The 23,585-nt window shown below is 26.9% G+C and overlaps 1 non-coding gene across 1 annotated transcript in view; it reads left to right on the top strand.

Annotated features, from left to right (window-relative positions):
• LOC107454187 (uncharacterized) overlaps positions 1 to 23,585 on the top strand; it is a 209,687-nt gene that overhangs the window by 60,605 nt on the left and 125,497 nt on the right. The window contains exon 3 of the transcript XR_006225013.2: positions 20,054 to 20,152. This is a non-coding gene — a transcript (uncharacterized protein). The remainder of the gene's footprint in view (positions 1 to 20,053; positions 20,153 to 23,585) is intronic.

Below are 23,585 nucleotides of genomic sequence, written 5' to 3'. Positions count from 1 at the left end.
TCTATGGCTATTTATTAATAAATTAGACTTGACGCTTTAAAGGAAACATTACTGTTAACAATGATAAATTCATGGAAAGAGGTAGTTAGCTCAAAACTATTAACACTAACTATTCCAGGTTCAGCCGAAAATTTATTGTTATGGATTTCTATTGTAAGTAGAATTCGCAATGAATCAAAGGCATAATGAAATCAAATAAAGTGCTATGAAGCTTACTTCAACAATTTCGAGTTTGTGATTTAAAGATTTATGATAGCGAGTTCAACAGATAAATTCAGGCTAGGCTATATTAATCATAAATATTATTTAAATTCCTTATCGCGAGTATTTTTACGACCTTACTAAAGATTATAATATTAAAACGTGGAAAGAAAGACAGAAAATTATCGAAATGTGACGCATCATTATTAAATAAGACGTGTTTGAAAACATCAAAAATGCATGATTTTCCGACAAAGCTGACAGAAAACGAAAAGCAATTATCTGAATTAGTTTTAAATTTCATCAGACAATCAAACAGGTTTTGGATGCTTTCATTCTGTCTTCCTTCATATTAGTTTGCTAGATTTTAATAGTGTTTCCGTTTACTCCTCTTTCAAATATTAATTTGGAGTCACGATGGCTTAGTGCTTAAGACAATAAACTGTCATTAAGAATAACTGTGGTTCGATCCCCAGTAGCGGCTTGACACCCACCCAGCATCAGATCGATGGGTATCAGCTTGCCTGGGGAGAAAAGGTAATTAGAGCGCATTACTGACCATATTGCCAGAATCATACTGTTAGTCACGAAATCGTAGAGCCTTAACCACTGTGACCCCCAGGCCTACATCGGGCTGTTGCGGAAATGCCTTACCTCACTAAATATTAATTTGTGATCCATATTATTCCTAATATTATTTGTCTTCATTTTAACAAGGATTTGAATTTATATACAGTTGGACCTCTATTTAACGAAGTCATTAAATCCCGATAATAAGTTCGTTTTATGGAAAATTCGTTAAATGGAAAATCGCCTTTTGAAATACTTAAACAACACAAAACAGGTTTTAAATTCATAAATAGCAATTAATGCACCTTTATCTTGTAAACTAGTATCTACTATTTATTAATAAATCTTAAGGGGTCACAGTACCCAAAAAATGACCAAAACATCGAAAAAGTTTTTATTGTTTATAAAAAAACTTAAAATTATTTCAAATGCACTGAAAAAAAATCATCTCTCTCTCTGCATTTTTAAAAAAGTTATGAATGATTTTAGATTGTCCTAATACCGAAACTTGCTCAGCAGACAAACTTTAAAGTGCTTTTTCTCATAGGTGGTAATTTTGAGTTTTAATTTTAATCAAATCCCTAAGGAATTTTTTTCTATTTAAGATAAAGTTTTGAAGTAAACTTTTTTATCTTAAGCATAATACACTTGGTTAAACTGTGCATGGAATAAGCATTTTATGAGATATTACAATTTTTACAGCATTTTATATATACCTAACAGGAATTTTTAACCTTTTTTTGCCACTTTTTTACAAAAGAATCTATAAAAATTATTTTAATAGTTATTTAAAAAAAAATGAATGCACAAAATTGTTAAGATGAATATTGTTATCACTAAGAAAAAAACATTTTTTGAAAATACGTAAGAATAAATAAGCCTTAGGGATTTAAAAATTTTGAATTTTTTGAATTTTAAGAAATTAAACAGTTTAATTGTTTTTTGAAGATAAATTATTGATTATAAGTTAAATGAGCATGTAAAGCATCCACAAAATGAATGATAATACCTTTATTTAAAAAAATTGCTGCAAGGGTACTTTGACCCCTTAACCATAAAAGAAATCTGCATGGAAAGCAAAAATAGAGCAAAACATTATCCAGCATTATACTATCATGCTACAAACATTTTCGACTAAAAATTTATATTTATGTATAAAATTATAGCTGCATTTATTATAAAAGTAATTTTAAACATACTACAAGCCTTCCATATACATTACCACATGCGTTAAGTAAGTTTAATTGTTGCTGATAAAATACGTTAATTTTGTCTGAGTTTTTCGTTTGAAATGCAAACAAAAAGGGAAAGGATTTTGCTGCTTTGTCTAAAAGTTAAGTGGGTTTGAAAATCATTTCAAGGTCATTTCCCCCATAAAATGCGTTAATAAATTTGAAATGTTCTGAATTATTTTGGGAAACTGTTTGAAATATTTTGAAACTTTTTAAAAGTGATTCTCAAATAAAAGTTCGTTAAACAAAAAATTCACTTCGCTATTTGGAAGTTATTTTGCGAAGGAATTTTCGCGAAAAAAATTGCAAAATAGAGAAATTCGCAAAATGGAAGTTCGTTAAATAGAAGTTCGACTGTATATATATATATAAAACGTTCAAGCTTAAACATATTTTCAACTGAAAGAAAAGGTGTATGAAGAACAAGAAACAANCACTCTAGAATAATTGTTTACTTAATTATAAAAACAAACTTATTTAAGACATTTTTAATACAACGTGTAGCTAAACATTAAATTCTGGTAATTTCCAAAATAATTTTTCTATGCGAAAACAAATTATTTATAATAATTTTTGCTTGAATGTTTTTTTCCTGTGATGAAATGTCTTATAAATGCACGGAGAACGATTGACCTTATTTTCCAAGGTCTTGAGTTCCTCTTATGCTATATATTTATGACATCTATAGATTTTTTTCAAACTCACTCATCTTTGAAGTCACGAATATGCTTCACAAAACCTGTAAATATTTAAAAAGATATATTCCCCATTTATATCAAAATTTCACATAAAATAAGTGTCAAGAAAAGGAGAATTTGTAATTCGAGGAAATATCCATAAACTTACAAGATAAACATTTCTCCTTTCAAGAGGCATCAATATGTTGACAGGTATAAGATTAATCACTGGTTTATTCAAAATTGTTCAAAGATATTGGGAAAACAGGAAATTTTCTTCATTTAATAGAAAAATCAGAAAACCTATTATTTTTACTTGTTTTTATGAAAATGTCTGGATGATTGATTAATGCTATTTCATTAATGTGTGTGGACACGACAGAGAGTAAAATATGAGACATTCTGGAACAATTATTTGTTAAAAAAGATCTTTAGTTCTATTCAGTTCATTTTTTTTAAAATTTTGGCATTTGCAACAGAAATAAAAATTTATATCACCAGGAAATTAAATAGAGTAGTAGTTAAATTTTGCATTTTGAATTAATTAATAATTTTTAATGTCCTTTTATTAAAGACATTTAAACTCGACCAAGAAAAAATACATAGAATTATGAAATAAATAATTATACCATTTGGACTTACTTCAATTCAATGAACTTTTTTTTAAATAATAAATTTACAAAAATTGCTGATTTATGTTACTAGGAAATTGAATATTGCAGTCCTAATTATTGAAAAATTTAAATGTTCCTTCACTATGTAGTGTTTAGCACGATAAAGAATAAAGCATTAATTAAAAATTTAAATGCCTCTTCATTAATGATTGTTAGTCATGATAAAGAATAAAATCTAAGGCCTTCTAGAATAAATGTTTATAAAACACTGTCATACTTCCCTTTCCTTTAAATTTTTTTAAAATATACCATCTTCAAAAGAGATAACAGATTTATACTACTTGGAAGTAAAATATTGTATTAGTTAAATCAAATATTGCAGTTTTAATTAATTAGTAATTTTGGATATCCTTTCATTTATAAAACTTACACATAGTCAAAAATAAAATATAAAACATTTTGGAGCATTTATTTGTTAAAGAAGATCTTTATTTCCTTTTAAATCATTTTTTTAATTTTTAATTTTCAAAAGAAATAATAATTTGTGTCACCAAGAAGTTAAGTAGAACAGTAGTTAAATTAAATATTGCAGGTTTAATTAATTAACAAATTTCAATTTTATTTCTTTAATGAGAGTTAAGCCTGATCATGAATAAAACATGAAGCTATGGAATAATTATTTATAACGAATGATCTTACTTAAATTCTAAAGAATTTTTTGTAAATAGTATATCTTTAACAAAAATTGCTAATTTATGTAACTAGAAAATTAAATATTGCAGTTCTGATTGATGAAAAATTTTAGTGCTCTTTCATTAATGAGTAGGGACATGATAAGAAATAAAATATCAATTAAAAAAATTAGGTGCCTTTTCAATAATGAGTGTTGGTCATGATAAAGAATAAAATATTAAACACTCTAGAACAGTGTTTCTTAGCCTTTTTCGTATAACGGACCCCTTTTAAAAATTTTTAAGAGGTCACAGACCACTCCCCTGAGAAAAAAATAATTGTAAAAAACATCAATTATTAGAAAAAATTAAATTTTATTACTTTAATAGTATGCGAAATTTTAAAAATTAAAATTATTAATATGAAGGTTGTTACTGCTTTTCCTTAATTAATAAATTGAATTGAGGAATGGTTTTCGACAAAGCAACGCGTATATCATATTCAACATTCAATCGATTTCAATGTTCTGTTTTTATTGTCACAAGTGTGGATAATCCCGCTTAGAAATATCAAATAATATTAAATGAAATAATGATTAAATAATATTTGACATGGATATTAGAGGGCTGTGTGAAGTCCTCGCTGAATTTGTGGTATCTCGATCATGGGGTGACTTGCCGCTCACAAATCACCTAGTTTCAAATATGTATGTATTTTCACCTTTTAGAAAAAGAAGATCACTGTTATTTAAATATTATTGATCTAAACGTTTTAAAAATTAGAAGTATTCTGCGGAAACCCCAAAAATATGACCCATGGACCCCTAAGGGGTCCATGAACCATAGGTTAAGAAACCCTGCTCTAGAATAATTGTTTATGAAACACTGTCATACTTCCATTTCCTATAAATTTCTTTTTTAAAAATATTCCAACTCCAAAAAAAAGGAATTTTGACTACTTGTATACAGTTTTAATTGATTAACAATTTTTAACGCCTCTTCATTTAAGTGTGTTAAACATGATCAAGAATAAAATATGAGGCATTGTGAAATAAATATTTTTAACAAGTGATCGTACTTCAATACTATTGAAATTTGTTTTTAAATCATACATCTTCAACAAAAATTGCTAGTTTGTGTTACTGGAAAGTTATATATTGCAGTCATAATTATTGAAAAATTTAAAAACTCCTTCATTAATATGTGTTAGACATAATAAAGAGTACAATATCAATTTAAAAAAATTAAATGCTTCTTCAATAATAAGTGTTAGTCATGATAATGAATAAAATATTAAACAAAAAATTTATATGCTCTTTTACTTATAAGTGTTGCATGATAAAAAATGAAATTTTAATTAAAAAAATAAATGTTTTTTCAATAATGAGTGTTAGTTATGATAACGAATAAAACATTATTTAAAATATTTAAATGCTTCTTCACTAATGATTATAAGACATGATAAAGAATAAAATATTAATTAAAATATTAAATGCTTCTTCAAAAATGAGTGTTAGTCATGATAAAGAATAAAATATATTAGACATTCCAGATCAATTCTTTATAAAGTGCTGGCCTAGTTCCCTCTGATCTGAAGTTTTTTTGAAGAAATATTCTACTTTTAAAAGAAATAACAAATTTATACTACTTGGAAGTAAAATATTAGTTAAATTAACTGCACTAGTTAAATCAACTGCAGTTTTTAATTAATAAATTTTGATGCCCTTCATTAATAAGAGTAGCATAGTTAAGAATAAAATATGAAACATTTTTATATATTTTTTTTTATAAAAAGAGATCATACTTCTAATCCTTTGAAATGATTTTGATATTTAATGTTCTTAGTTTTAAAGTTTAGTTTTAGTTTACAAAATATTTAAATATTAAAGACATAAATAATAATATTTTTTAGTGGAAAATATCTTTTCTAAAGCATTACTTAGAAGTTTTTTACGAAAGTAATTTTTTTTTATTATACAAACAATTTAAACAACAAAGCAGAAAGTATAATAATAAATTAACATATTGTGTAGAACTTATTTGTTTTATTCGAGTTATGTACTTAATGCATGTTATGTTGTCAATGGTCAAGGTTTAGCTTAGGATCTTAGCGAACCAGGTTGAAAAGTTGATCCATTTTATCACAGCTGATAAAAATCTTATTTTGTTTGAAAAATATACATCAAGCTATAGATTTTATTTTGTATTTTAATCAGATTAGTTTTGTAAATTCTTTTCGTGTTTAAAGGCCAAACCTCTGATAAAATGTACATATAATACTTAATATTATTTAACCATAATACTACAACTAAAACTCTTAGTACCACTAATAATAAAAAGGTTAATATCATTATTTAATTATTGCAAACTAATTATAGAACTCAAAACCTTAATGAATTTTTAAAGTCTGAGAACCAATTTGTTAAATTAAAAGTAAATTTTCGATCCGAAAGAATTTTTTGAAATGACTTGTTCTAGGCAGAACAAGCTTTTATTGTTTAATTATTAGTAGATACTCTAACTACATATCTAATAACTAAAATCTTTACTGATATAACTAAAATTAACTAAAACATTCTACTGAGAAAGAGATAGAACTAGGAACATAGTTTATAAAGATTTAACGAAATTTCCTAAACTTGGTAAGAAAGTAAAGAGAGAAAAAAAAATGTAACATGGCTACTTACCAATCTTGAATTTTGGAAGCCTCTAAATTTTAGCGAGCTGGGTGGCCACCCTGCTCACTCAATCCCCAGCAAGCCCCTGTTAATAGTTTAAGTTATGAATGTACTTAAAATTAATGAATGATTTAATTTATTTATGTTTTTAATTTAATACATTAAAATAATAATGTAGTAATATTATTGTTATTAATTTTAAATTTAAAATTATTTGCTTAATTTATATAATTAAGAGAGTTTTTTAATAATCAATATTATTTTATTGTTTTTATGTAAGTTTAATGATAACAGAAAATTTGATAAGTTTTAAATTAATTTTTTCATTATTTAGAAAAATTGTTAGAGCTGTTTTTTTTTCAATTTATTTCTTTGCTCATTTTTTTAATTACTAAGTTTTTTTACTAAGTTCTCTTACATCATTTATTAATTAGTTATTTGAACCTATTCTTTTAAAAAGGCGTTTATGAACTTATTCGTAAAAAAGTTTAGAAAACAGAAAAAAATTAAACTTAATTAAAAATGCGTTACACAGTATTTAACGCGTTATCGAAATAATTTTTTTGAGTAAAAATATCAATTGACAAAAACTGAAGAGAAATAGAGGGGAAAAATTGATGATACAGGTATTATTACAATCATTGTGGGCTAAGTAAAACCAGATGTTTGATAATATTCCTTGCCCTAAAAAATCAGAAAGAAAAAGAGATTTTTCTTTTTAATACTACTAATAACAAGAAAGTCTTCTTTTTTCCAAGTTGAGTTTGTTGCTATATTCTTGTTTGTCCTTCAATTAGCAATTCAGACAAGTTCTACTTCCGTCTTGTCCTTGGTTTCATAACCATTTTAAATTGCGATATTTTTTAATTATCTTATTTGAAGTAAGATCTTCTATTAAACTTAGTTATAAAAACGTTTAAATTGTATAACATTAAATTATTTAAATTAATTACATTTGTGTCTATCTGACATTTCGTAGTGGTGCATAAATGTATCAGTTTCCATTTCTTTTTTATTTAATAATAACAGTGTAAGTTAAGTTTTAATTAATTTATTTATTTTCTGCTGTTTAGCTTGTTGCCATTTTAGCTTTAATAACATCAATTGGGTTCAAGGTACTAATTTTATCTTCAAAAAATTACAGATCGTAAAATTTTAATTTATTTAAAATTGAGTTTTTACTTGATGAGTGGAGCAAATTCCATTTTTTCTTCATATCTTCAAAAACGAAAAAAACAGTGTTTTAAGGGCTTTAATTTTTTATTTATACTTTCATTATCGTGTAAAACTACGCACGATTGTTTTTAAATAATATTAATCAGAATTTAAGGTTCTTCTAAATGTTGCTACACCGAGAAAAAAAATTCTGGTAAAATAACCGTGCTCTATAGTAATGATATTTCTGATTAAAAAAAACATAATTCTAGTTAGTAAAACCGAAATATACGGTATTTAAACCACTCATGTGGTAATATTTTCTTTCATATGGTAATGGTTTACCGGAAATTCTGGTTTTCAAAATTCTGGTTTCTGATTGAAACATATTTAGTAAAAAAAACTGAAAAGGAAATTTAACCGAATAATTGGTTTTATGCAATGCTCCAAGGTGTCATGATAGAATTACCAAATTTTACCACATTCACCAAATTTTATCACATGTAATAGAACCATATTTTATTGATATTTTAACAAAATCATTGCCAAATCGTTTCAGTAAATATTACGGAGTTTTTTGGTGTTTTCATGGAACCAGAAACACGATGAATTTTAGTAGGTAAACTGGTAGTTTTGATCATACTTGTTTTCAGTGTACCAAATGCTTTCATATTAAATTACTTTAAACTCTTCAAGTTAGTATCTGTACCGATCATAAACTTGTTAGTCGTGCATAAGTGTTTCAGTCTTTTTTTTTCATGTAACAGTTTAGAAGTTTTATAAAGCTATAATTGAGTCCTTTAATAAGATTTACTGATTTTGTTTGTTAATTTCAAAACTATTAGGCCGATAAAAAGGAAAACAGAAATTCAATGCATTAACTAATAAATGGTTCTTTAATACAGATCACGTTTTTGGTACATCCAATAACAATATTATCGTAGAAAACATTGTACAAATCCTGCAATACAAAATCATAAGTGCACTGTAAAAAATTCCGGATCAAATAACGGTATAAAGTATCGGCACTTTGGGTGTATCATCCGTAATCACGATTTTACGGCAAAATCCATTTTTACCGTAAAATATTATAGTAATAATTTTTACAGTAATACTTATTTAATTCGAGTGATTTAGTGATTTTACGGTAATGATTGTTGAAAAAATTACCGTCTATAAAATTTTTTCTTTCGAAACATGTTCCGGTAAAAATGGATTTTACTGTAAAATGTATCGGCTCCCAGAGTGCGGTACTTTTTAACCCCTTAACGATCGGTTAATTTTCAAGAAAACGGTCATAAAAGTACCTATTTTTTGGCTTTTGTATTTATATTACGAATTTGATTAGTGCTGCAACTAGTTTAAAATAAACTAACTATCTACAATTACCTTAAAAATATCCTGGTACTGGCATCAGGTATGTAAAATGAGAAATAAAATGTTTTCCGGGCAAAAGAAATGAATTATAGATAACTAATTCAATTACCACGAATTCATCTAATTCATATTCGCGTTACCACTGAACACTCCAGCCCGTCAATATCACGGGAGCGAGGAACAGCTGGTAAAATCTCACCCCGTCATTTTCACGGGAGCGAGAAGGAAGGGGTTAACGCAAATTTAATCCAGAATTTTTTACTGTGTATGTAAACCAAATGTATTGTAAACAGACTTGTATTGTAAATATGTGTTACCTAAATGTATTGTGAATAGAAAAAGGTCGCAATCTCGTATTATTATTCACTAAAGAAAACATTTTAGCATTCCATACAATAAAAACCAACTGTTTTTGTTTATAATTTCCAAGAATCAAACAAGAGCGAAGAAATGGGAGAAAAAATTTCAGCACGGAAAAAAAAATTCGAATGTTCACAGTAAAATTGCAATATAACACGTTATATATATTTTAATACTTCCAAAACATTATTGTAAACATTATTGCATTATTGTAAACATTATTGTCACTGCAAAACATAATTGTAAGAATCTTGCGATGCAATAAACATAAGTATTCTATATTTAATGTTCACTACCAATCAAATGCGCAGGATATTTTCCAGATCAGGAAGTGGCTTCTAATTGGCCATGTAGTAGTTGTGAAGTGATCTGTCGGTAGCTAGAACATTGATTTGAAACATCGAAAAAGACAACAATGACCAAGGACGGAAACTCAGAACTCATTACCTAAAGTGGTGGGAAAGAAGGCCTTTGACCTCAAACTCGGTGAATTATTTAAGCTGAGGTAATTGGAAAGGGTAACACAACATTCAATAAAATAACGTTGACAAGGGTAATATGGGGTATTTTTTTAAAATGATTTGTGATCTTTTTTCAACCAAGAATAGGCCTATTTTCTTCTAAAATACAGCAATTTTGCGAATGATATATTTTTATGGAAGTTGTTGTTTCATGTATGCCTACTGAGATGCTTTATTTAGTTTTTTTCATTCTTGTTTTTAGGGCAAGAAATAATAGGCTTATTTTTCAAAATTTTTAAAGAAATGCAAACACTATTTTTTTTAGAATTATTAATTCAGAGACGTTTTTCTTCCTAAAATTCGATGCTCTATTGCTATTTTTTTTTCTTTAAAGATTCACGCTTCAATGCGGAGCGTGTATCACAGTTTTTAAGATTGATATTTATTTTTAAAAAATGTGTCGAAAAAAGTAGGCTTCGACGTATAAATATGCAAAATGTCTTTTGTAATATTAAAATTTAGTCTTATTTCGTCACACAACTTCTACTTTCATTGTTTTAAGAAGTTACAGCTGAAATGTAAAGCGGGCGACAATATTTCAAAGATTGACATTTGTGAAAAATATTTTTGTCAGAAAAAATGGGATTCGTGGTCGAAATATGCAAAATGAATTCTAAATATTTTTTATAGTATTAAAATTTCGCCCTATTCACCTCTATAAAATACTGCATTCTACACAAAGAAAAAAAATTCTGTACTGTAATGTATGGTTATGACATTTCTGATTAAAAAAACAACAACATAATTCTGGTTAATAAAACCAAAATATACTGTATTTAAAAAATTAGTTTGGGGTAATTTTTCTGTTCAAATTGCAACGGTTTCGGAAAATTCTGGTTTTCAAATTTATAGTTTTTTTTACCATACTTGAAGTTAGAAATACGAAACTTAAAAGTAAATTTAACTAAATAAATAATTTTTATACCATTCTCTAAAGTATCATGATAAAATTAACAAATTTTACCACATTTACCAAATTATATCACATATAATGAAGGCCTATTTATTGTTAATTTTACCATAGTTTTTACCAAATGACTTCAGTAAAATTTTCGAGCTTTTTGGTGCTCCCATAGAACCAGAAACACGGCAAATTTTACCAACAACAAACACGGTAGATTTACACGGCAAATTTTAAATTTTACAGTAGTTTTTACCATTTTTTTCTCACTGCATGAGATGATAATATTAAATATAAAGTTTTTCAAAATATAAATATTAAAATCTGATTCAATTAGTAAAATTTTCTTTAAAAACTGAATTAAATATTTTTTGTGTAAATACAACAGAATATAAACATAAAAGTTACGTAATTAATAGGTTGACTTTTATACTATTGAAATATTATCCCACCTAATTAAGAATATGAAACAAAATTAATTAAAACAGCGGTGACTAGAAAAGATCAGCGTCAGCTGTGTTGAGGATAAATACCCGTAAACCCCATGGAATGGAATGAGGGTAATTGTTTTTAGGGCCTCACACTCTATTTAGGCGAAAGTGGTTCTAAATGAAATCTGTTACTTTATTATGAGAAACTTCTTCTTTATGATTCCGCAAATGGCTTCCACTATTATCCAATATATCCAAGTGGCTAATTTTTATCCCCTGCTTATTCCTTAGGTGTAACATTATCCCTAAAAAAGATATTGTGACGCTTTTTGATAAGTAAATCAGTGGCCCCACCTCACAATTTCTAATCCAGATAAATTTAGTACACAAGTATTTATGTTCGCTAGAATAGGAATGATAGAATTAAAGTAAGGCTACCGGAATGATTTGGAACAACAGTTCCTGAGAATATGTATCTTGATAATATGCTCAAGAACTGCCATGATATTATGTTCCTTTTTAATATGTTCCTATGTGTCTTTATAATAAACTTGAGCACATTTCACTACAAAAATATTACCCGAAACACTTTTCCCGAAATTAAAAAATCGAAAAACAGCATTTCCCCGGAATTAACCGAAGGAAATAAATTATTAAAATGTGGTTTTGATTTGTAAAACTTAAATTTAAATTACAAATTTGTTTTTGTTTATAATTCTTTAGAAAGTTTTGCTTAATTTTTATTTAAAAATATTGAAATAAGCGTTTAAAAGTGTAAAAATATGCTTTTCGTCTGATTTCTTAAAAAAAAGAAAGAAAACAATTCTAAAATAGGAATGATAGAATTAAAGTAAGGCTACCGGAATGATCAGGAACAACAGTTCCTGAGAATATGTATCTTGATAATATGCTCAAGAACTATGCTATGATATTATGTTCCTTTATAATATGTTCCTATATGCTATTATAATAAACTTGAGCACATTACAATACAAAAATATTCTTTGTTTTTTTCTGAATTTCTCTGTATGTTTAACGGCTTAAAGTCCTTTTGTTATCAGAACGGGTATTCTCCGTTTTTTATCCTGATCTTAAACGGATTAAAACCGTCAATTGAAATTCTAATTTTTGCCATACAGTTTTGAGTTCTGTAGTTTAAATTTTCCTTTGCTCAAATCATTTTAGAATTACCTGAATGATCAGGATAAATTTTTCCTGAGAATATGTATCCTGATAATATGCTCAGGAACTATGCTATGGTAGTATGTACAGTAAAAAGTGCCAGGCAATTTTTACCGTAACTTGATTTGGACTTCGTTTCGGTGTGACTTTTTAACCATTATTTCAATATTTTTCTTCAAAAAAGTATTAAATTCAAATTTTGAAATGATTTCAAATAAAGAAATTAAATCTCTGCGATACAACAAACATAATCACACTGTACAGAATCATGGTTAAAATTACGTTATGAAGTACCGGTGCTTCGGGATCCGTAAAATCCAATTTACAGTAAAAATTTATTTTTACAGTAAAATGCAAATATAATTTTTAGAGAAATGTTTATTTTATTAGAGTGATTCAGTGATTTTATGGTAATTAGTTATGCAAAAATTACGGTATAACAGATATTTTGTTCCGCAACATGCACCGGTAAAAATGGACTCAACAATAAAAAGTGCCGGCAATTTTTACCGTAACTTGATTTGGACTTTTTTTCAGTGTTACTTTTTCACCATTATTTCAATATTTTTTTTGAAAAAGTATTAAATTCAAATTTTAAAATGATTTCGAATAAAAAAAATGAGAGATGTGGTTTCATGACTTGAAACAGCTTTTTTAAGTATCATTTATTTCCACCCGATTATTCTATGGAAATGCCATTTTTCGATTTATTAATTTCAGTTAAAGCCTTTTCTTTTTTCTGAAGAATTGTTTTCAATAAATCACTGAAGATGAACGGCGATTCACTTTAAAATTCAAAAGTAATTACGCTTAACCAAGAACATCTATCAATTTTTTTTGCCATGAATGCGAAAGTGGAGGCTCATATTTAAGGACATAAAAGTAGAATTACAGTGAATTTAGCTCTTTGCACCGAATCACGATTATTGATTATCCTTACATGAGTGAGTTTATATTTTATAAGTGAAAAATGATTTCCGGTTTTCGAAAAATAAAATAAAATACAGCGGAAATTCTTTTCGGAGCAAACAAGGAAAATAACAATTACGTTTATCAAAAGTAATTGACTTTATGATCAATAAAGTCACGAAGTTTTATCTATATCTGTTGAAAACTTATAAATGCGGCAATCGAAAAATGTATTCAATAAATATGATATATTTAACTTTAAGATGCTTTTATTTGAAATTTTTTTAAATATGCTTAATATAAAATAAGCATTGCGTAAATTTACTTTTTAACCTATGCATACATATAGTATGCATTATCTATATCTGTTGTAAACTAATAAATGCGGCAATCGAAAAAAGTATTCAATAACTATGATATATTTAATCCTAAAATGTTTTCATTTGAAAATTTTTTAGACATCTTTAATATAAAATAAGCATTGTGTAAATTTATTTTCCAACCTATGCAAACATATAGTATGCATTATCTAAAATAAATTACCACTATCTAATTTGAGCATTGCCTAATTTATCCAAACTTTACCTAAATATTAACTTATGGAATAAAATTAAACTTATTAAAAATAATTGATTGGATGATTACTAAATTAATGAGGTTTCATTTATATCTGAATGCTGCATTTTCGGTAATGGAAAAAGCTGTTTTTAATGCAATGATATAACATAAGTTGAATTTTTATTAGAAACCATTAAAAATATATTTATCCTAACTGAATCATTTTCCAATTTTATTTCCTAGCCTAAGAAAATTTCTAAGTTACTTAACTATTACCTTTTGTTACCTAAGACCAATCTTTACACCTAAGAACATGTCAAATCAAACTTTGCAAATATATTATCTTGTTTTGTTGCAAATATATTTTTTGTTTTGTCTTGTTGCAAATCAAACTTTGTAAATATTTTATATTTGTCATTATCTTGCCAAAGATCTTTGAAGATTGACAACCAATTTAAAAACTGAAAACTAAATAGATTGAGAAGTAATGAATGAGGCATTTTCTGAAAAGAAGAAATATATTTGAAAACTATAACATAGCATAAGCTATTTTTATTGGAAAATAGAAAAATTTTTAATTGAATCATTATCTAATTTTATTTCCTATCTTATGAATTACATAAATAACTTACAAGTTGAATTTTTATTAGAAAATATTAAAAATCCTATTTGAATCATTATCTAATTTTATTTCTTATCCTATGAATTACATAAGTAACGTATAAGTTTAATTTTTATTAGAAAATATTAAAAATCCTATTTGAATCATTATCTAATTTTATTTCATATTCTCTGAATTACTTAAGTAACGTAACATTATCTAAGTTACCTAAGACCAACTTATATAATGAGTCATTATCTAACCTGAGCATTCCTTAACTTATGAGGATTGACAAAAATACATTTCTATTCCGTTTAAGAAATGCCGGAACAAAAACTGATAAAATATAATATATATGAGAACCTTTTTCGATTTAGTTGGAATGACAGACATTCTTCTCTAAATTTGTTTTCTAACTATTGTCTTAAAAACTAAATTTCATTTAAAATGTAAGAAATATTAAACAGGATTTAAAAAAAAATGCATTCTAATTGATTTTTGACTAACTATCTAAATATTAGAAAGAGCATATCAGTTTTAAATTGAATGATACCTAGTAATGCAAGTGTAACTTTCATATTGTTATTGTCACACAATTTTACAATAATAATATTTTTATAATAAGATAAACAAAGAAAATAACTGATTTAAACACATATAAAAATGAGTGAATGTCATGTTTATTGCACAGACAATAACTGATTTTTTTTTTAAAAATAAATATCGGTTTTAAAACTGCATTAGGAAATATTATTATTATTATTTTGAACTTTGCAAATATTTAGAACAGTGTCATATTTATAATTATTCCTTTAAAAATTTTTGCGATATAAATAATTAAGTATGCAGTGAAGTGTTAATATAGTAACACAAAATAACTAGCCTAAAATTAGCTTTAAATTTTTTTGCGATGTAAATGATTTTTAAGTATGCAGTGAAGTGTTACTATAGTAATATAAAATATTTAGCTTAAATTTAACATTAAAATTTCTTTCGATTTAAATAATTTTTACGTATGCAGTGAAATGTTAAGATAGTAACACGAAATAATTAGCTAAAAATTAGCTTTACAATTTTTTGCGATATAAATAATTTTTACATATGCAGTGAGGTATTAATATAGTAACATAAAATAATTAGTTTTAAAATTTTTTGCTATATAAATAATTTTTAAGTATGTAGTCAGGTGTTAATATAGTAACATAAAATAATTAGCTTTAAAAGTTTTTGTGATATAAATAATTTTTACATATGCAGTGACGTGTTAATATAGTAACATAAAATATTTGTAACGAATAATATACTATAATAGTAATAGTTTTAGCTTGCTGAATCTGATATTTGATTAATGCACATTTATTATGTATCTGATATCTGATTAATAACCATTTATCATGTTTTCATTAAAAATTTTAATCACAATTTTCTCAATAAATTGCATCCAACAATGAGATAATGAATAAAAGCAGGGTCAAAACTACCAGAATATGATGAAATTAACCATTTTTCTGACCTTTATGGGAACACTTAAAAGCTCGGTAATTTTTACCGAAGCACTTTGGTAATGATTCTTGTAAAATTAACAGTAAAATATGGTTTATAATACGTGATAAAATTTGGTAAATGTGGTAAAAATTGGTAATTTTATCACGAGAACATAGAGCAAGGTGCAAAAACTATTTATTCGCCGAAATTTACTTTCCAGTTTTGTATTTTTCACTAAATGTGTGTTAATAGGAGCTATGTTGTTGTTTCTAATGCTACTTGCCAATACAGCAAGCCTGCTTGGTCAAACCAAGCGTATTTAAGGAATAGGGTGTATTTCTTGTTTTTCAGAGGTGCCATAAACACTTCAGCCGTACACACGTCACAAGCCGCATATACGGCGGAACCTATCATACATCCATTTATTCATCGATAGATCATAATTTTGACCCGAACCATAGAACAATCAATCTCAATTTAGTACCCCCAGAGATATGATTTGCAATGGTAACATAGAGGACTTTGTCACCCTACAGATTAACGGGCACCAGTCACCATTTACTACTCTGGGAGTCTTCGGTAGGAGGGGATGAAACTCCTGATCTTTTGAACAAGGGCCCAGCACCCTACCAACCAGGCTACACCAGTCAATAAGAGCTATAATTTTGAAAACCGGAATTTCCCGTAAACCGTTACCATATGAGTAGAAAAGTTAAAAAACCGAATATTTTGGTTTTATTAACCACATTTTAAAATTTTTTTTTACCAGAAATGTCATTACCATACAGCATGGTAATTTTACCAGAAATGTTTTCTCCGTGAAGTTTGAACTAAATCTCCTCCGACATTTCCAAGAAAAAAAACTTTTTGGAAAACATAGCTTTTATATATTTTTTTTTTCACAATTAAAGTTTCTCCTTTTGTAAAATATATGTCAAATTTGCGAAGTGGTTAAATTATAAATATATACTGAAACATATTGATAATAGTATCGAATGTTACTATGGTTAATAACCCAAACGACATTTTCTCTTCAATTTTATGATCTAATATTCCTCGAAAAAGATACTTATATCTTTTATGGCGTAATATTTTGTTCTCTTTTTTTTCTTCTTCTTTATCCTCTTCTTTAATACTTCGTAAAACTTACATGGCAAACTTCCAGACATTATTCTTGGCCTTCAATTGAGAGAGTTCGAAAAAATTTTCTTTTTCTGTCGACGCCCGTAAAGGTGATAGAAAAGCCAAAATCGATTGAGAGTCGTTGAGTATAATGAAGGAATATTCAAATAAATCCTTATAATATTTTAATGCGAGATCTGTAGGAAAATATTTCACAGCAATTCGAACATTTGCAAATAACTTTGGCTGAAAAAGAATGGGGCTTACAATTCTTGTTGCATTTAAAAAATTATTAGAATAAATTTTTCATTAAATTTCCTTGTATGCAAATAAAAAGTTTTGACATGTTCTGTTTATGTTAAAAAAAATAAACTTAAATCCAAAATCAGTATCTTCTTAATTTGGAAGGTTATTTTTTCAAGCTATAGACTATAGGCTATACATTTCACAACAAATCGCACATTTGAAAATAAATTTGGGTAAAGAAAGATTGAGTTTACAACTCCTGTTGTCCTCAAAATATTATATTCTTGTATGAATTAAACTTTTCTTAAAATTTCCTGGTATTCATATAAGAATATATGTCATATCCTGTCCATATTTAAAAAAACAACAACATATGTTTAAATCCAAGATTTATATCTTCGTAATCTAAAAGGTTGTTTTCAAACTATAAACTATATATTTCACAGCAAATTGCACATTTACAAATAATTTTTGGTAACGAAAAATGAATTTTGCAGTTCATGCTGCACTCAGAAAGTTATTTTCTTACACTAAATACTTCTTTCATTAAATTTCCTGGAATGTATATAAGAAATTATGTCATATCCTGCTCATATTTTAAAAGAAATATTTTTAAATCCAAGATCAGTATTCTTAATTTACGAGGTTCTGTTTTAAAGGGAAAAAAACAGGAACTATGAATTAAATATTTCACAGCAAATCGAAGATTTGCGTGTAATTTTGGGTAAAGAAGAATGAATCTTACAATTCTAGTTGTATTCAAAAAGTTATTTTCTTGTATAAAATAAATCTTTCATTAAATTTCCTGGAATGCATATAAGAAATACGTCATATCCTGTTCATATTTAAAAAAAATATATTTAAATCCAAGATCGGTATCTTTTTAATTTAGGAAGGCTTTTTTAAAAAGAAAACTATAGACTATATATTTCACAGCAAATCACACATTTGCAAATAACTTTGGTTTAAGAAGAATGGAGCTTACCACTCCTGTAGCACTAAAATAGTCTTATATGAAATATATAAAAATAAATATATAAAATATTCTTATATAAAATAAATTTTTCATTAAATTTCTTCTTATGCATATAAGAAATTATATGACTAGACTAGAAGTGCCGAATATAAAGTTGTCGAAGTGTTACGAGTGTTACGAGATTTGAGAGAAATTTAATTTAAACTAAGAACACTATTATGAAGGATAATTTGAAACAATTGGAGCTTAACCGAAATTTTGAGCTGATAAATACACTGTTAGAAGATTTCGAGCATGTTGAACTATAATCTCGTTTAAATTTGTTACACTTTGAACATCGTGCTAAGTTGACTCGTTATCGTAAGTCATTAAAAATGTTTTCGCCATGCTATTGTTTAATTTAACACCTTATTAAGATGCAGCGAATATGCACTGTTTAAGTTAAAATCATTTTGGATCAATGTTGAATTAGTTTATCTAAAATTGTAGGTTCGAAACTTTTTATGGTTTCATAGGTTCGAAACTTATTATGGTTTTTCAAGGCAAAGATATTTTGGTTGAATATTTATTTTTTATATTTCTGAATTTGTAGGTTCAAAACTCATTATGGTTTCGTAAGTTCGAAACGTATTATAGCTTTTCAAGGTAAAGATATTTTGGTTCAACGTTAAACTAATTTTTCTGAAATTATAAGTTCGAAACCTATTATGGTATAGTATTGAACAAATTTTTCTAAAATTGTTGGTTCAAAACCATAATCCTTAAGCTATTAATCCCTTATGGACTGCTTCGGTTACCTTTCTGTAAATTTTTACATGGGGAACTTTTTATGTAACTTTTATGGGGAAATTTTTATGAAACTTTTATGAACTTTCATTGAGAACTTTTTATGCAACTTTTATGAACTTTCATGGGGAACTTTTTATGTGACTTTTATGAACTTTTATGGAGAATTTTTATGAACTTTTTATTCTCTACAAACTTCAAATTTGGCAGAATCTTTAAATTTGTCACGTATTTTAAAGCTGCAAAAATAAACAGTGAAAGATCACAGAAAAAAATATGCTCAAAGCTACCAGAATATGGTAAAATGTTTCGCGTTTCTGGCTCTTTGGGAATACCAAAAAGTTTGGTAATGATTTCGGTGAAATTAACAATAAAATATGGTTTTATAATTTGCGATAAAATCTGGTAATATAATCATGATATTTGAGACCATGACTTAAAAAACATTTATTTGGTTAAATTTACTTTTCAGTTTTGTATTTTTTGCTAAATGTGAGGTAATAAGAACTATAATTTTGAAAACCAGACTTTCCAGTATACCATTACCAAATGAACGGAAAAATTACCAAGTGATTTATTTAAATACCGTAAATTTTGATTTTAATAACCAGAATTATGATATTTTTTACCAGAAACGGCATAACCATACAGCATGGTAATTTTACCAAATTATTTTTCTCCGTGAAGTGCATATCTTCCATATGTGGGTTTTAAATAGTTTTATAAAAGCGATATATGTATGCATTATTTTCAATATACTTTTGGCATTTTTTGTAACCAAATTGCAATTTGTTTTTTAGAATGGTGACAGTATTCCGAAAAACCGTCCAAAATTTCAGGAAACCAACGGTGTGGATGTTGGTGTGGTCATACCTGAAAAAGGAGCCACTCAAATAAAAGTAAGACATTATTTTTTTACATAAAAAAAGAGAAAAGAAGCTTGCAATATGATCATGCTTTTTTGTTTACACCATTCCAATTAATTGTGATCTTAAGTAATAAAAATTATTAACAGTGTAATATTATTGCAAATTTAACGGTGCTCGTAAAATGCTGCTTAGTTTTCACTATGTACTAAAAAAAGGGATGCTCATTTATCACGAAACTTTCTTCATTTTTGCCGAAACCGTTTCCTGGTACATGCTCCGAGAAAACATTTTGTCAACGTGACGAAATAACTATCTTCTCCGACGAGACGAATTTAATCAAAATTAAGGAAATATTTAGTAATTATATTTTTTTCTTCCGAAACATTTCGTATAGCCTATTGTATTAAACTTTTCCAATGGTCACTTTAACATGGGCACCATATAAATGTAACATCACAACAAGAACAGGTAGAACAGAGAGATAAATTACACCCATGTCCGAAACGGGATTCGATTCCAGATCTTCTTATTACGAGATCAACTCCTTGCCTACTATATAGGCTTGTCAGATGAATTCGCCGCTTTATTTTCGATTGTCTAGTTCATATTCTAGTTTCGTCATTCTAGTTAACAATCTCCCAGAAAGCACTACGATCAGGTTTCGAATTGAGGAAACAATTTCGGCATATATTTGAGAGTTCGGGTTTCGTTACAAACCACATGATTTCGCGATGAATTGTTTCTCAGAATTAACGAACTGCTGCTCAACGACTGCTGAACCGTCAAAAGTGAGAGTTTTATTTCTAAGAGTGGGGTGTTATAAGATAACAGTTGAACATGCGCTTCATTTAAATTGAATGATATAATTTAAAAAAAAATCCGTGTCAGTCACTTAGAAAGAGCTGACCATTTGCAGGATATAAAATTTTGAAACAAAATTTTAGTCTAAAAAAGTCAAAAGATTTGTGGTCATCATTGAGGCACGTCTGCAATAAGGCTTTATGTTTTCAAAATTTAAAGTGACTGATAAAAATCCATGTGTGATAAAAATTACCATAATTTTAGTGGTTTATATCATTGACAAAAATAAATAGAATATTTTTTATATCCCAGCTCTGAAAAAGTTTATTAACTTTTATTAAGTGAGAAGGGAGTGATTTTGATTTGTCATTTTTGATTGATTTTGTAAAAAAAAAAAGAAATTTCATTTATGAATAACTGTTTCTCTTAGATTTAAATAACTGCATATAAGAATAAATTTGAAAAATTATTGGTTGGAAGTGAATTGTGTTTGGAAGATTTTACTTTAAGCGTAGAAAAAGACATTTCAAACTGTATTTCCTAACCATAAATTATTAAAATGCTAAATATAATAATTTTCATTCATTTTTACCAAAAGAAATACAAAAAAGAAAAATTATTAAAAATATGTTTAATAAAAATTCTGAGTCAAAAGTTAAGCAATGCTGTACTGAATATGAATTTTCTATTTCTTTAAAATCTGTTTTACACAGTTCTAATATCAAATAAAGACTTACTAGGTAGTGATTACCAATTGAAAATATTATTCATATAATTTCAAATTTATTGCCCTCTAAGCATCAAATTTATTGCCCTCTAAATTTTCAACCCACTAAGCGTCAATTCCGTTTTTTCCCAATATTGTTATCTTTATCAAAAACTCGATTTTCTCTATATTCTTCAATGAGAAAGTAAAGCATAACAAGAATTTATGTGCAATTTTGGCAGGGTTCAAAGTATGGAAAGTTTATTAAAACCAAATTAGACGTCACTAGAACAAACTAGACGTCACTCGAAAAAAATCAGTTGTCAATAGAAACAATTAGACGTCACTTGAAGAAATTAGACTTAATTAAAACAAGGTGGACGTCATTAGAAAATAGACGTCAGAATAAATTAGACATCATGAAAACAAATTGAAATATGGTAATCATTTTATCAAATATTTGCCAAAAACCAATTAGTTTCAGTTGAAAAATTCGCCATAGAGAAGATTTTGTTATACAGAGGTTAATTATTTTTGAAGTTGTTTACGTAAATATTACAAATTTTTAATGAACTTCAAATCTATATATTTATGACTTTTTATTGAAAATTACATTAATACTTGCTTAAATTTATTAAAACTAATAATTCTTATTGCAGAATTAAAATGCTCGGATGTGAAGGCAGTTCTGTAATTTAGAGAATAATATGTATAAATACAAACTAATGTTTATTTTACTTAAAAAATAAGTAATTTTACATTGCTTTGAATTTCATAATGTTAAATTTTTATAAAAAAAAATTCACTTTTTAAGAAGAGGTCAAAAATAAAGTCTGGCACCGTTTAATCTGTTTGGAAACCTCTATTAATGGTTTCAAATGATCGGAGCATTTCATCGCATAGTAGTCTATGATGCATCTTCAATTCGTAGTCGGAATCACTGTCAGATCAGTTTCTTGGACTTCATCGCTGCCCCTTACACCTTTGAAAATCTCTTCATTTGTAAGATATGAAGCAATCAACAATTCTTCGTAAACATCTGTTATTTTTTCCATTTTAATGTGCCAACGTATTCCATGATTCCAACTTTCAACTTCAACTTTTTATAAAAATAACAAAAACTAAAAATAAAAACGCCAGAAAATTCTCGAAAAGGATTAAAATTAAAAAGGCTATGATCTGAAAAATTCGTTATATGGAGACTACCACTTCGTCGTATGGAGAATAATTTGAACATTATCGAACGTTCCCATTAAAAATTAATCTCGTTACAGAGAGAAATATGCTGAAAGAATACTTCGTTGTAGGGATACCTTACTGTATTTGATTTGATTACTGCCTCACAAAAAAACTACTTATTTCAAAAGATATTTTTTAAAATGAATTTTGGATATATTTAATACTATCTTAAGTTACCAGAAAACACATATAATGGATTTATTGGATGATTTTATTTTAAAGCATCGCTTGTTCAACAAACTATATAAATATTTTATATTACTTTTAATATAATGATTTAAATATTCAGAAAATTTTTAACATTCTTTTATATGTTGACTACTTATATGTTCTTTTATATGTTGATTATATTTTTAATACTTTACCAGATTGCGAAAAAGCACATCATAGCTAAGGTATTAGATAATTCAAAAAAAAAAAACAAAAAAAAAAACTGAAGGTAAAAGAACTTTTTAAGAACTTTTTCTGTGAAGAGTTGTTGCGAGTTCTTTAACCCCTTAACGATCGGTTAATTTTCAAGAAAACGGTCATAAAAGTGCCTATTTTTTTGGCTTTTGTATTTGTATTACGTATTTGATTAGTATTGCAACTAGTTTAAAATAAACTAACTATCTACAATTACATTAAAAATATCCTGGTACTGCCATCAGGTGTGTAAAATGAGAAATAAAATGTTTTCCGGGCAAAAGAAATGAATTAGTTTTATTCTTATTGGCG

This window comes from Parasteatoda tepidariorum, chromosome X2 (genome assembly GCF_043381705.1).
Source record: "Parasteatoda tepidariorum isolate YZ-2023 chromosome X2, CAS_Ptep_4.0, whole genome shotgun sequence".
Lineage (NCBI taxonomy): Eukaryota > Metazoa > Arthropoda > Arachnida > Araneae > Theridiidae > Parasteatoda > Parasteatoda tepidariorum.
Note: the sequence above shows the minus strand (reverse complement) of the source record. Positions and strands in the feature narration are given on the sequence as shown.